The sequence below is a fragment of the Bubalus kerabau genome, chromosome 8 (genome assembly GCF_029407905.1).
Source record: "Bubalus kerabau isolate K-KA32 ecotype Philippines breed swamp buffalo chromosome 8, PCC_UOA_SB_1v2, whole genome shotgun sequence".
Classification (NCBI taxonomy): domain Eukaryota; kingdom Metazoa; phylum Chordata; class Mammalia; order Artiodactyla; family Bovidae; genus Bubalus; species Bubalus kerabau.
The window spans coordinates 18,769,929-18,782,595 of NC_073631.1; the positions used below are offsets into that span (position 1 = coordinate 18,769,929).

The 12,667-nt window shown below is 37.4% G+C and overlaps 1 protein-coding gene across 1 annotated transcript in view; it reads left to right on the top strand.

The window, feature by feature from the left end:
• UMAD1 (UBAP1-MVB12-associated (UMA) domain containing 1) overlaps window positions 1-12,667 on the top strand; it is a 260,313-nt gene that overhangs the window by 226,509 nt on the left and 21,137 nt on the right. The window lies entirely within an intron of this gene.

The following is a 12,667-nucleotide window of genomic DNA, read 5'->3' on the forward strand; positions in this document are numbered from 1 at the left end:
TTAAAGCTCTGAGCACTTGACTGAGAAGTCTGTCAGAGGTCAGTGGCTTTGGCATGGAGGTGTCCCTGTCACAGCTCACAGTTGGTCTGTTCTTGAGATCACTGCCAAGATGAGCCTCTTTCTGGGCCCAGTCAATTGTTCTTGGGTGCTTCTAGAACTAACTAAAATGATTGCTTAAAAACTGGCAGAGTCTTCTATGAGGAATGGTAAACCTTATTTTAAAATGAAAGTTTCTCAAAACAGAGGACTTTCCTCTGATTGCTTCTAGAACTTTGTGTACACCCCAGTTTCATTTAGCCAGTCTCTGCATGGATTGGCAATGAAGAGTCCTTCTCTTATTCTTAGAGAATAAATGAAAAGAGAATCAAGCAAACTGCCTATAGTTGTGGTGTTTAATATTATCCAACTTTTTATTGTGCTGTATATTTGCTGCTACTGCTAAGTCACTTCAGTCGTGTCCGACTCTGTGCGACCCCATAGACGGCAGCCCACTAGGCTCCCCTGTCCCTGGGATTCTCCAGGCAAGAACACTGGAGTGGGTTGCCATTTCCTTCTCCAATGCATGAAAGTGAAAAGTGAAAGTGAAGTCGCTCAGTCATGCCCGACTCTTAGCGACCCCATGGACTGCAGCCTACCAGGCTCCTCCATCCATGGGATTTTCCAGGCAAGAGTACTGGAATGAGGTGCCATTGCTTTATCCAGCTGTATATTTGAGTTGAGTTTAAACCTGTTCATAAACATGACACTCGTAGGCTGGAGATAACCTTAAGAGCCTATGGGAGGAAGATTTAATAATACATCTTGTTTGCTATATTTTCCACAGTGGGGATTCTCGGATAAAAATATTTTCTATCTAGGAAAGAAGTTCTAGGTTTGGAGCCGGACTGAGCTAGGTTACCATCCCATTTATGTGATCCCCCCAAATTCTTCGTGTCTCCAGTCTCAAGAATTAACAGGGAGTCTCTTCCTCCCTCACACATAATGTCACACATAATGAACATAAGTTCAGCACTGAGGTTTGCTTACAAGAATAAACTGAGATACTAATTCTTGGTTTATGATCAAGCCATACTTTCCTCCTTGCTAGTGAGAGGGAGTAAACATGTTCCTGTAATGCCTGAATCCTTGTCCTAAATTCATAGCTTCCATGCACTTGACTGAATAAAAATGTATGGCTGAAGTTGGTGGGTAACCACCCTGTCCTCCTCCTCCTCTTCACAGGAGGCTGGCAGGGCCTTCTCACGTATTTATTGTGTGGTCATCTGCAGCTGTGATTTCTGTAGCATCTCCATGTGAATCTCAAAGTGGGAACTGGTTGATGAGAGGACACAGATTCTCCAGGTGTTTGCCTTCAACAAGCTCTGTGCCACAGTCTTCCCATTTCTCCTCTCAAGGTGCAGCTCGAGGTTAAGATTTCATCTGTCATTTAGCACCCACTTGTCTTCAAGTGGCTTGCCTAACTATGCTTCTATCAATAACTTTTCATGTGTCTTGTTAATACATCTTCTTAGAGGAGCCTGGGGACGTTTTCCAGCGCTGCTGGTGTTAATTCTTCACCGGTGTCACTCCACCACAGCTGCTATCAACTGATGCGCAGGCTTAAATGGCAGCCTTTCTTTGGGCATGATTCTGTCTAGCACATGACTATCTAGATTTCCTTTTGGTCTTTATCCTGTTTTAGTTCGAACTGTAAGTTCCCATTAAAGTTAGACTATAAGAGTACAACACTAAGTTGTAAGTAGGTAAAATTTTTCTTAGGTATCTACCCTCCGCAGGCTTCTGATTCTTACTCCGCCAGAGTCCTGTTAGACGCTAATGATCCAGCTGATTGGAAAAACTCACAGCCACATCAAGTAGTGAGGACCCTTTAATGTGCTGTTTACAGCCCATCTGCTTCTAAAAGATTTTTCAGTTGTACGACATAAAAACTTAATTTGTCAATTTGTTGTCCTTCTGTGATTTATATTTTAAAAACACTGAAAAGCACAGATGATTTCTGTTTACCCCAAAGCAGTGCCCACCTGAGGCAGCTTCTCGAGCCTCTGTAGTTGAGGACGGTGCTGCTGTTCAACCACACTGTGTGAACAGCTAGTTTCATTAAGCCTGATTTCTGCTGGTGTGCCTTCCTTTTAATAATAGAATACTCCTGAAACATTGTACGTTAATTATTGGAGAATGAACTTGTGTAACTGCCTCTACACACATGTGGCTTTGGGGCACGTTAAATGTGCATTGTACTGAATCTGAGTTGTGTGCTCTAAGAGTAAAATACGTACCAGATTCAGTAAAATACATACTAGGCTTAGTCTGGAAAGAAGAATCGTAATTTATTATATTGTTTTTCTGAACTGATGTTTTAGATATAAGGGGTTAAACAAAAATATGTTGTTAAAACTACTTATTTGGATGAGATGGTTGGATAGAATCACCAATTCAATGGACATGACCTTGGATAAACTCTGGGAGATAGCTAGGGACAGGCAGGCCTGGCTTGCTTGCAATCCACGGGGTTGCCAAAGAGTTGGACACAATTTAGCGACTGAACAGCAACAACAACAAAATTATTTATACCTTTTCCTGTTTTTTTTTTTCTTTTACTGTGGCAAGTGGAAAATTTTAAATTACATAGGTGGTTCTTATTAATTTCTATTTAATAGGACTGGTCTATAAAAATCCTGTAGTCCCGCCCCTTCATTTTAGAGATAAGAAAGCCAAGTAGAATTCAGAGAAGTTAAATGACTTGCTTTATTTAAGTCACAAAGCATCTTAGTATAGTAGTAAAGCTTGTGACTAGAAATTCCTCTCGAATCTTAAGGCCAGTGTCCTTTTCAGTGATATCAGTGCTTTGCGACTCTGATACTTTTTATATAGGAGGAAGCATCTACCTTTCAGAATTTTTCACTGAACCCTTTAGTTAGAGCAAAGGTTTTTTCATTTTTCCCTATAATGCAAGTAAAAAAGTCTTTTAGTTTTTTTAATGAATTTGTTCAGTTATTAGCTTTTCTTAAGATGGAGGTAGTTTTCCCTATGAAAATCTTACAAACAGAACACATTAGGCATTGGAAATGTTATTTTAAAAGAGCCAGTAAATACCATATTAGAATTTTCAATCTCATTGCACTTCTGTAATATAGATACGTCATAAATTGCACATTTTTGTTGGGTATGCTCCAGTCACAGTATCATTTAAGCATATTCCTGGGAAATGATGCTAGTAAGAGTGAGGCCTCCAGGCTATCTATTTCATTGGTAAATTGCAAGGCAACTAGTTATTTTCTCTTGCTAAGCTTTAGTACTCTCTGTGTTAGTATTGTGAGAATAGCCTTTATTTGAGCTAAAGAATTGCTCATGGGTAGGAAAGTCATCCAGAGTTCAGTTTTGAAGAGCAGTGTAGAGTGGTGTTCTGTGGTGTGTGAACTGTGGCCTCGGACCCATTATTTACTGTCTCCGTGCTTCACTTTCCCTGTCTCTACGTTAGGGACGCTGCTGCTCATCCACAGGGTGGCCGCGCAGGTTCGGATGACACACATGTGGCAGAGTGTCCCATAATGTCTCATACTCTCAGTTTTTCTTTAGTACAAAGAGAAGATAGAAGAGCACGTGTTCGTTATCTTTAAAATATTTTTAGCTTCTTCCTCCTCTTTCCCATTGAAGTAAGCGTTCTTGGTCAAACCTGCTTATCAAGGACATCTTCTTTTTCACAGAAAGATTTTTAGTTGTTATTTCTGACAGATATCACACTCCATACAATACTTACAGCTGGAAATACTCCCATTGAAAATACAATAGGCACAGAATATCACAGTTAGAATATAAAATATAACCAGATGAGCCTTATTAAAATGCTTACCTAAATAGTAACACACACACACACACACACATTTTTATTTGACTGTGTCTGGGTCTTAGTGTGTAGGATGCAGGACCTAGTTCCCTGACCAGGGATAGAACCCGGGTGCCCTGCACTGGGAATGCAGAGTCTTAGCCCCTAGGCCACCAGGGAAATTTTTTAAAAAATAGTGATATTTTTCCAACTTCACCAAAATAATAAAATACCTAGGAATAAATTTAACCAAGGAGGTAAAAGACTTGTACACTGAAAAGTATAAGATGTTGAAGACACAAATAAATAGAAAGGTATTCTGTGTTCATGGATTGCAAGAATTAACTTTTTCCAAAGCAGTCTATAAATTCAGTACAGCCCCTGCCAAAATTCCAATGGCATTTTCCACAGAGAAAAAAAAAATGTGAAAAATTGTATGAAATCACAAGACCTTGAGAAAGAAGAACAAAGCTGGAGGCATCATGCCCCCTGATTTCAAACTAATTTACAAATCTGTAGTAATTGTTCTTGCCTTGAGAATCCCAGGGACAGGGGAGCCTTGTGGGCTGCCGTCTATGGGGTCGCACAGAGTCAGACACGAAGCGACTTAGCAGCAGCAGTAATCAAAAGAGTATGATATTGGCATAAAAACAGACATGTAGATCAATGGAATAGAATAGAGAGCTCAGACATGAACCCATACACTTATGTCAGTTAACTTTCGACAAGGAGGCAAGAATATCCTATAGGGTAAGGACAGTCTTTTCAATAAGTGGTATTGGGGAAACTAGACAGCCACATGCAAAAGAATGAAACTGGATCATCATCTTACACAATACGTAAGAATTAACCCAAAATGTATTAAAAACTTGAACCTCAAGCCAGAAACCATAAAACTCTAGAAGAAGACATAGATGATAAGCTCATGGCCATGGGTCACGGTGATGATTTTAGGATTTGACACCAAAAAGCAAAGGCAACAGAAGCAAAAATAAATATGTGGGACCAAACTAAAATGCTCCTGAACAGCAAATGAAATCTTCAACAAAATTAAAAAGTAACCCACAGGGTCGGAGAAAACGTTTGCAAACCTTTTATCTGATAGAGGGCTAATATCCTAATAGCCAAAGTATATGAAGAACTTATGCAACTAAATGGCACAAAAACAGTCTGATTAAAAAATGGGCAGAAACCTGAATAGACTTTCTTCCAGAGAAGACATACAGATGGCCAACAGATATATTAAAATCTGCTTAACATTACTTATCATCAGTTCAGTTTAGTCACTTAGTCGTGTCCGACTCTTTGCGACCCCATGAATCGCAGCACACCAGGCCTCCCTGTCCATCACCAACTCCCAGAGTTCACTCAAACTCACGTCCATCGAGTCGGTGATGCCATCCAGCCATCTCATCCTCTGTCGTCCCCTTCACCTCCTGCCCTCAATCCCTCCCAGCATCAGAGTCTTTTCCAATGAGTCAACTCTCTCATAAGGTGGCCAAAGTACTGGAGTTTCAGATTTAGCATCATTCCTTCCAAAGAAATCCCAGGACTGATCTCCTTTAGAATGGACTGGTTGGATCTCCTTGCAATCGGGACTTTCAAGAGTCTTCTCCAACACCACAGTTCAAAAGCATCAATTCTTCGGCTCTCAGCTTTCTTCACAGTCCAACTCTCACATCCATACATGACTACTGGAAAAACCATAGCCTTGACTAGACGGACCTTTGTTGGCAAAGGAATGTCTCTGCTTTTTAATATGCTATCTAGGTTGGTCATGACTTTCCTTCTAAGGAGTAAGTGTCTTTTAATTTCATGGCTGCAGTCACCATCTGCAGTGATTTTGGAGCCCCCAAAAATAAAGTCTGACACTGTTTCCCCATCTATTTCCCATGAAGTAATGGGACCAGATGCCATGATCTTTGTTTTCTGAATGTTGAGCTTTAAGCCAACTTTTTCACTCTCCTCTTTCACTTTCATCAAGAGGCTTTTTAGTTCCTCTTCACTTTCTGCCATAAGGGTGGTGTCATCTGCATGTGTGAGGTTATTTCATATTTCTCCCGGCAATCTTGATTCCAGCTTGTGTTTCTTCCAGCCCAGCGTTTTTCATGATGTACTCTGCATAGAAGTTAAATAAGCAGGGTGACAATATACAGCCTTGACATGCTCCTTTTCCTATTTGGAACCAGTCTGTTGTTCCATGTCCAGTTTTAATTGTTCCTTCCTGACCTGCATATAGGTTTCTCAAGAGGCAGGTCAGGTGGTCTGGTATTCCCATCTCTTTCAGAATTTTCCACAGTTTATTGTGATCCACACAGTCAAAGGCTTTGGCATAGTCAGTAAAGCAGAAATAGATGTTTTTCTGGAACTCTCTTGCTTTTTTCGTGATCCAGCGGATGTTGGCAATTTGATCTCTGGTTCCTCTGCCTTTTCTAAAACCAGCTTGAACATCTGGAAGTTCACGGTTCACATATTGCTGAAGCCTGGCTTGGAGAATTTTGAGCATTACTTTACTAGCATGTGAGATGAGTGCAATTGTGCGATAGTTTGAGCATTCTTTGGCATTGCCTTTCTTTGGGATGACTTATCATCAGCAAAATGCAAATCAAAATCACAATCAGATTTCACCTAAAACCCGAAGAATGGCTATTATCAAAAAGACAAGAGATAACAAGTTTCAGTAAGAATATGGAGAAAAGGAAACCCTTGTGCCCTGTTGATGGGAATGTAAGTTGGTGTACCCACTATGGAAAAGTCTAGAGGTTCCTCATAAAACTAAAAATAGAACTACCATGTGACCCAGCAATTCTACTTTTGGTTATTTATCTAAAGGAAATGAAAACACTAGCTCAGAAGGTTTTATGTGCCCCCATGTTTATTGTGGGACTATTTTTAACAGCCAAAAATGGAAGCAACTGAGTGTCCATCAGTGAATGAATGGTTGGGGCCAAAGTGAGACATATATGTATCTATATATATAGATATGTGTGTGTGTGTGTGTGTGTGTATAATATGTATGTATTCATGTATATACAAAATGTTACTTGCAACAACATGGATGGACCTTGAGGGTGTTACGCTAAGGGGAATAAGTCAGGCAGAGAAAGACAAATACCATATGATTTCACTTACATGTGGAGTCTAAAACAAAAACAGATTGGGGGTTGCCAGAGGTGTGGGGGTTGCCACAAATAGGAGAAATGAGTGGAGGTGGTCAAAAGATACAACCTTTGTGTTATAAAACAAGTAAGTCCTGGGGAGGTAATGTACAGGATGGAGAATATAGTTAATAATGCTCTATTTGTATATATGAAAGTTGCCAAGAGAGTAGATCTTATCATAAGAAAAAAGTTATTTTTGCAACTCTGTCGTAATAGATGTTAACTAGACTTATTGTGGTGACCATTTTGCAATACATACAAATATTTCTTATATACTTGAAACTAATAAATATTATATGTCAATTATATCTCAGTTTTTAAAAAGGCACAAGACATGCCAATATCCTTCTCTTTCTGGTCACTACTTATTTGTCTACTGACCTAGTCCCAAAAAAAAACACTCATCCAAATAGTAGGGTTTTTTAAAACTGGCTTTTCAAAATCATGGTGGAATTTTTATCATCTTTGTTTATGTTTTAGTAACCACACCAGACACTATCATAACATTGAAGTAGATTTTAAAATTTGATATGTATTGAGTTAAAATATTGCAACAAATTTTTGCCAAATTTCAAATATTTTAACATTGAAGTTTGGCAATTGAATCATATAAGTTTAAAGGTTTTTCACTTAAAATTATTTCATCATATGTGTAGTCAGCACTTGTTATCTTCTTTTTATCTTCTTCGTGCCCACTGCCCATGCCATTTCTTTTCATCGCCGGCTGTTCCTTCCTTGCAACCAGCACTTCCCACAGTTGCTTTTCTTGCATTTTGCCCAGTTTCCCCTCTGCACTGTAATCCTCACCAAAGTAGCACCTCAGCTGTTTATCCCCCACTTTATCCGTTGCCCAGTCTTGTGCCAGACACACTATAGGGACCCAAATATTTTTTTTAAATAGATGAATGCAATTGATTTTCTGATTCCTAATTCATTTCTTTCCTCTGTATTATATTACCTTTGTCATTTTTATAATTAGGATGTGCATTTTTAATGGAAAAAGTGCAGGTCATTATTTATACTCTTTTGGCCAAGTTCCTTAAAGCCATTTGGTTTCTTTACATGTAGTTACAAAATTCTTAAAGTGTTTTTAATTGGTAATCATCTTTTGATGCTTTGACTGTTCGAGCCAATATGAATTAAGCCAATTAGAAATTTTTTTTAACATATTACTAAATAAGGAAAAGAATTCTGAAACATTTCAGGCACCATTCAAAGCTGTTTGAAATCAATGATGTCCGATCTGGCATATAATTTTTAAAGATTATTTTTAACATTTTTTAATATGATTATAAATTGATGCCTCTTGCAACTTGACAAGTCTCGGTGTCATTTATTTCTCCACAGTGACTTTAACTGAATTTAACAGAATCTGTTATGCTACTAAATGTATCAAAATAAACCTCATGCTAAATCTGTGTTTCAGTTTGCCATCTCAAGATAGAGTGACAAGTAATTAATGTTTTCAAAAAGAGAATGCGTTTTGGCGATTTTTAATGCATCCCAGTGAGTTTGGTAATTGGGTTGAATGTGTGCTTTGACTCCGGGAAGTCTCTAATCCTAACGTCAGCAGTTGGTCTGGTGTCTAAAATGTTCACAGTTTTGTTAAATTTATACTCAGGACCAAATGCAGTCCTTTCACCAAGAAAGGCATAGTCAAGTGACACTTCTGGTGGTCTCAACAATGACAATAGATAATATGCTGAATAAAAGTTACTATTAGTGAAATGCTTGCTAGAAGTTATTTCTCTGAGCATTGTTACAGGAAAGGAAGGGGAGAAATTGGTGAAATCTTGACAGGAATGCTGCCTTGATCCATACCACTTGAGTTTGGAAGCAAGGAAATAATTATAAAAAATTATTACTGGCTCTTTTATTATCCAGTCATCAAACCTAACCAAAAAAAAAGAAAACTAGAAAATGAAGACTACTTGATTACTCAGCTCAGCAATGTTTGTTCATTCAGTATGTCTGCTGAATTGTGTGTCTGCTATATACCACATGTGCAATTTACTACACGGGGACCCTCCTCCCAGAGTTTGAATTTTAGCAGGAGATAAAGACTGAAAACGAAGTCTAAAATAAAAGCAGACAAACATACAAAATTATATCAAGTTGTGGTAAGTTTAGTGAAGGAAATAACCCATGGAATGAGATAGAGAGCAAGTAAATTTACTTGGGAGGATATACTTTAAGATGGGGTGAACAGAGCAAGTCTCTCTAAGGAAATGGTATTTAAGATGAGAGACATTGAATTGAAGCCGAGTGTTAGAACTGAGAAGGAAGTTAAAATATGATACCTTTTCACATTCGGATTGGGAAAGATTAAAAAACCTGAAAATCACCAAGTGTTGGTGGTGATGTGAGAAAAAGAAAGCCCTCAGAGCCAGTATAAGTAAAGACAAGTACTCTAGAGAGCGATTTGGCATTATCTCTCAAATGTGAAGACAATTTTGTATATATACTCCAATAATGTATCCTCTTATACTAAGATGTCATAGGAAATTTTCTATCACAACTTGAACAGTTTCAAAGGATGGAGTTTCCCACATATTGTAAATATTGACATTTAAACATAAAACTATGACATCATTCTTTCATATTTATCCAATGAAATTGAAATCCCATAGCAGTTTGACACATGACATCATCTGTCTAAAAAAATACATGAACAAGCTCTTTATCAATCAGAAATTTTGCATCATTCCTTTTTCTACTTGAACTCAGATTTCTATCCATGAAGATCTTTTATTGATGACTGTACTATATTTCTTGGCAACAAAAAATTAGTATGAATTAAATATATATATATGCATGTGTGTGTGTGTGTGTGTGTGTGTGTGTGTATATATATATACACTATGACCACAGGCCAAGTGTTAGAAATTTCTTCTGAATTATTTATTTGTAGTAGATAATCAACCAAAACAATATAAATATATTACACATTTTTATAATTACTTTAAAATTTTTGTAGAAGGGTATCTCTTAATAGAAGAGCTTAATTTTTCCTGTAATAAATTCATGTGTCTGAGGATGATTATTACTACAATAAAGCTAACAGTAAAATGAAGAGAAGGAATTGGGCCACAGTAGTTACAATGGAGGGGAAGAGCTTATAAAGGTATGTGTTTTTTAAGTGCATTAGTATAGTAGAATCTACAGTGTTCCTCTGAAGTTTATCTAAATATTATATACTGCGTAGATGAAATTTAAAAATCATCATAGATTTATGATTTTCAAAATACGTTGGCAAAAGGATGAAAGTGTTTCTTCTATGAGTCTGATTGAGTGTTTAAGAAAATAAAAAACACTCACTATGATCAATACATCGTCCTTTTGCTTGAAGATGTAGCTTTGACCTATTGGAAGTAAAGGTGAACTTTCACTATTAATCTACTTTCTGTCTCAATGGATTTGCCTCTCCTGAATATTTCATATAAGTAGAATTACATGCAGGCTTCCCTGATAGCTCCAGTTGGTAAAGAATCCGCCTACAATGCAGGAGACCTGGGTTTGGTTCCTGGGTTGGGAAGATCTGCTGGGGAAGAGATAGGCTACCCACTCGAGTATTCTTGGGCTTCCCTTGTGGCTCAGCTGGTAAAGAATCTGCCTACAGTGTGGAAGACCTGGGTTCAATTCCTGGGTTGGGAAGATCCCCTAAAGAATGGAAAGGCTACCCACTCTGGTATTCTGGCCTGGAGAATTCCATGGACTGTATAGTCCATGGGGTCACAAAGAGTCGGACACGACTAAATGACTTGCACTTCACTTTGTGACTTACTTTTTTCACTTGGCATAATGTTTTCAAGCATCATCCATTTGAAACATGTATCAGTACTTCATTTCTTTTTATAGTTTTAATTGTTGAATAATATTTCATAATGTGATTATATCACCTTTTGTTTATCCATTCATCAGTTGGGTTGTTTCTACCTTTTGGCTATTGTGAATAACCCTACTATACAAATACAGAAGTATTTTTTTGAATACCTGTTTTTAATTTTCTTAAATATATATCTAGGAGTGGAATTGCTGGCACTATGGTAATTCTCTGTTTAAATGTCTGAGAAACTGCCAAGCTGTTTTCCAGAATATTTGCACCATTTGATATTACCACCAGCCATGTGTGATGGTTCCATTTTCTCCACATCTTAGCCAGCAGTTGTTGTCTGACTTTTTGATTATAGCCATCCTAATGGGTGTGTAGTATCTCACTGTAGGTATCTTAAGGGTTTTTTGTTTTTTTTTTTTTCTTTTTGCAATTCCTTCACAGCTAATGATGTCAAGCATCTTTTCAGTGTGTATTGGCCATTTATCTTCTTTGAAGAAATGTCTATTCAAATCCTTCTCCTGTTTTTCATATAGGTTATCTTTTTTATTACTGAGTTATAAGAGTGTATATATTCTAGATTCATAGCCCTTATCAGATATGATTTGCAAATATTTTCTCCCATTCTGCAGGTTGCCTTTTTACTTTTATGATAGTATCCTTTGAAGCATAGTGTCCTTTTAATCAATTTTTGTTTAGGTTTTAGTTCAAAGCCGTTAAATAAATAGGAAGTAAAAATGCACTTGTGAGCCTTTTTAAAATCAGCTATACACTTTGAGCTTGAAAGCACCACTTTTATTTGTGCTACTTTGGGCATAAATAGTGATGATGTACTTCCCTTTTTTTTCTACATTTAAGAGTCCACCCAGAAGCTTGCAACTATATTGAGTCCCGGAAATGTTCTCATTCTCTTGTCTTGCCAGTGATATAATCCTCTTAGCATAGTTGGTTCAGGAATAATGTTAAGTAGACCCAGATCATGTGGTTTGGGCCTGTTAAAGGCAACATATCTTCTTTGTTTCCTAAAAATAAACTGCAACCCAGGTTCCAGCCACTTGGCACCTTTTTGCCATTGCTCACCAAGTGCCATGAGCTGGGAAATGTGAGCAGCTGAATGCAGTCAGTTGTGTGTGTCCCTGGAAAATTGACCACAGAGGGTGTGTTTCAGGAAGAGTCCTCTTCATTGAACAAAAGACAATATGTGGTTACTTTAAGTTCTTAAATTTAACTGGAATATATTTGGTTAAGGTAAAAAGGTTATTTTCAAAATATATCACTGAGGCTTCACAACAGTGCTTTTACAGATTAAAATAGTCTAAAGAGTCTATAATTTTAGAGTTTCTAATTCACATAGAATTAGCAATATCCAGCAGGATATAAAAATGAGTCATAATACAACATCCAATGTTTTTTTCTTTTTTTTTGGTTAAGTTGGTATCTTACCATTCCTTGTGCTTTGGTTTTGAGAAAAAAAGAAAGTATGATTATTAGAAAAGTATCCTACAGCCCTTTCTCAAGGAGAAGATGCTCTTTTGGTCATTAGAAGAAATGACACCACATTTTAAAAGGCATGAAGTGAAGTTTCCTTAGACTGGGTTGTATTTTTGAGGCAGAATAGTCTAGCAGCTAAAAGTCTACTTCCAGAGTTAGATCAAATTCTCTGTGTTTTAGTGTATTCCACCTTTTAAATGGAAACATTGAGATAATACAGGTAAAAAAAATCTTAGAATAGTGACTCGCAAATAAACGCTCATGAAATGTGAACGATCTCTGGGAGTGTACACTATCAGAACATTAGGACCGAACCAAAATGAAGTTAATACAGTTAGAATCACTAGTAACTAGTATAAT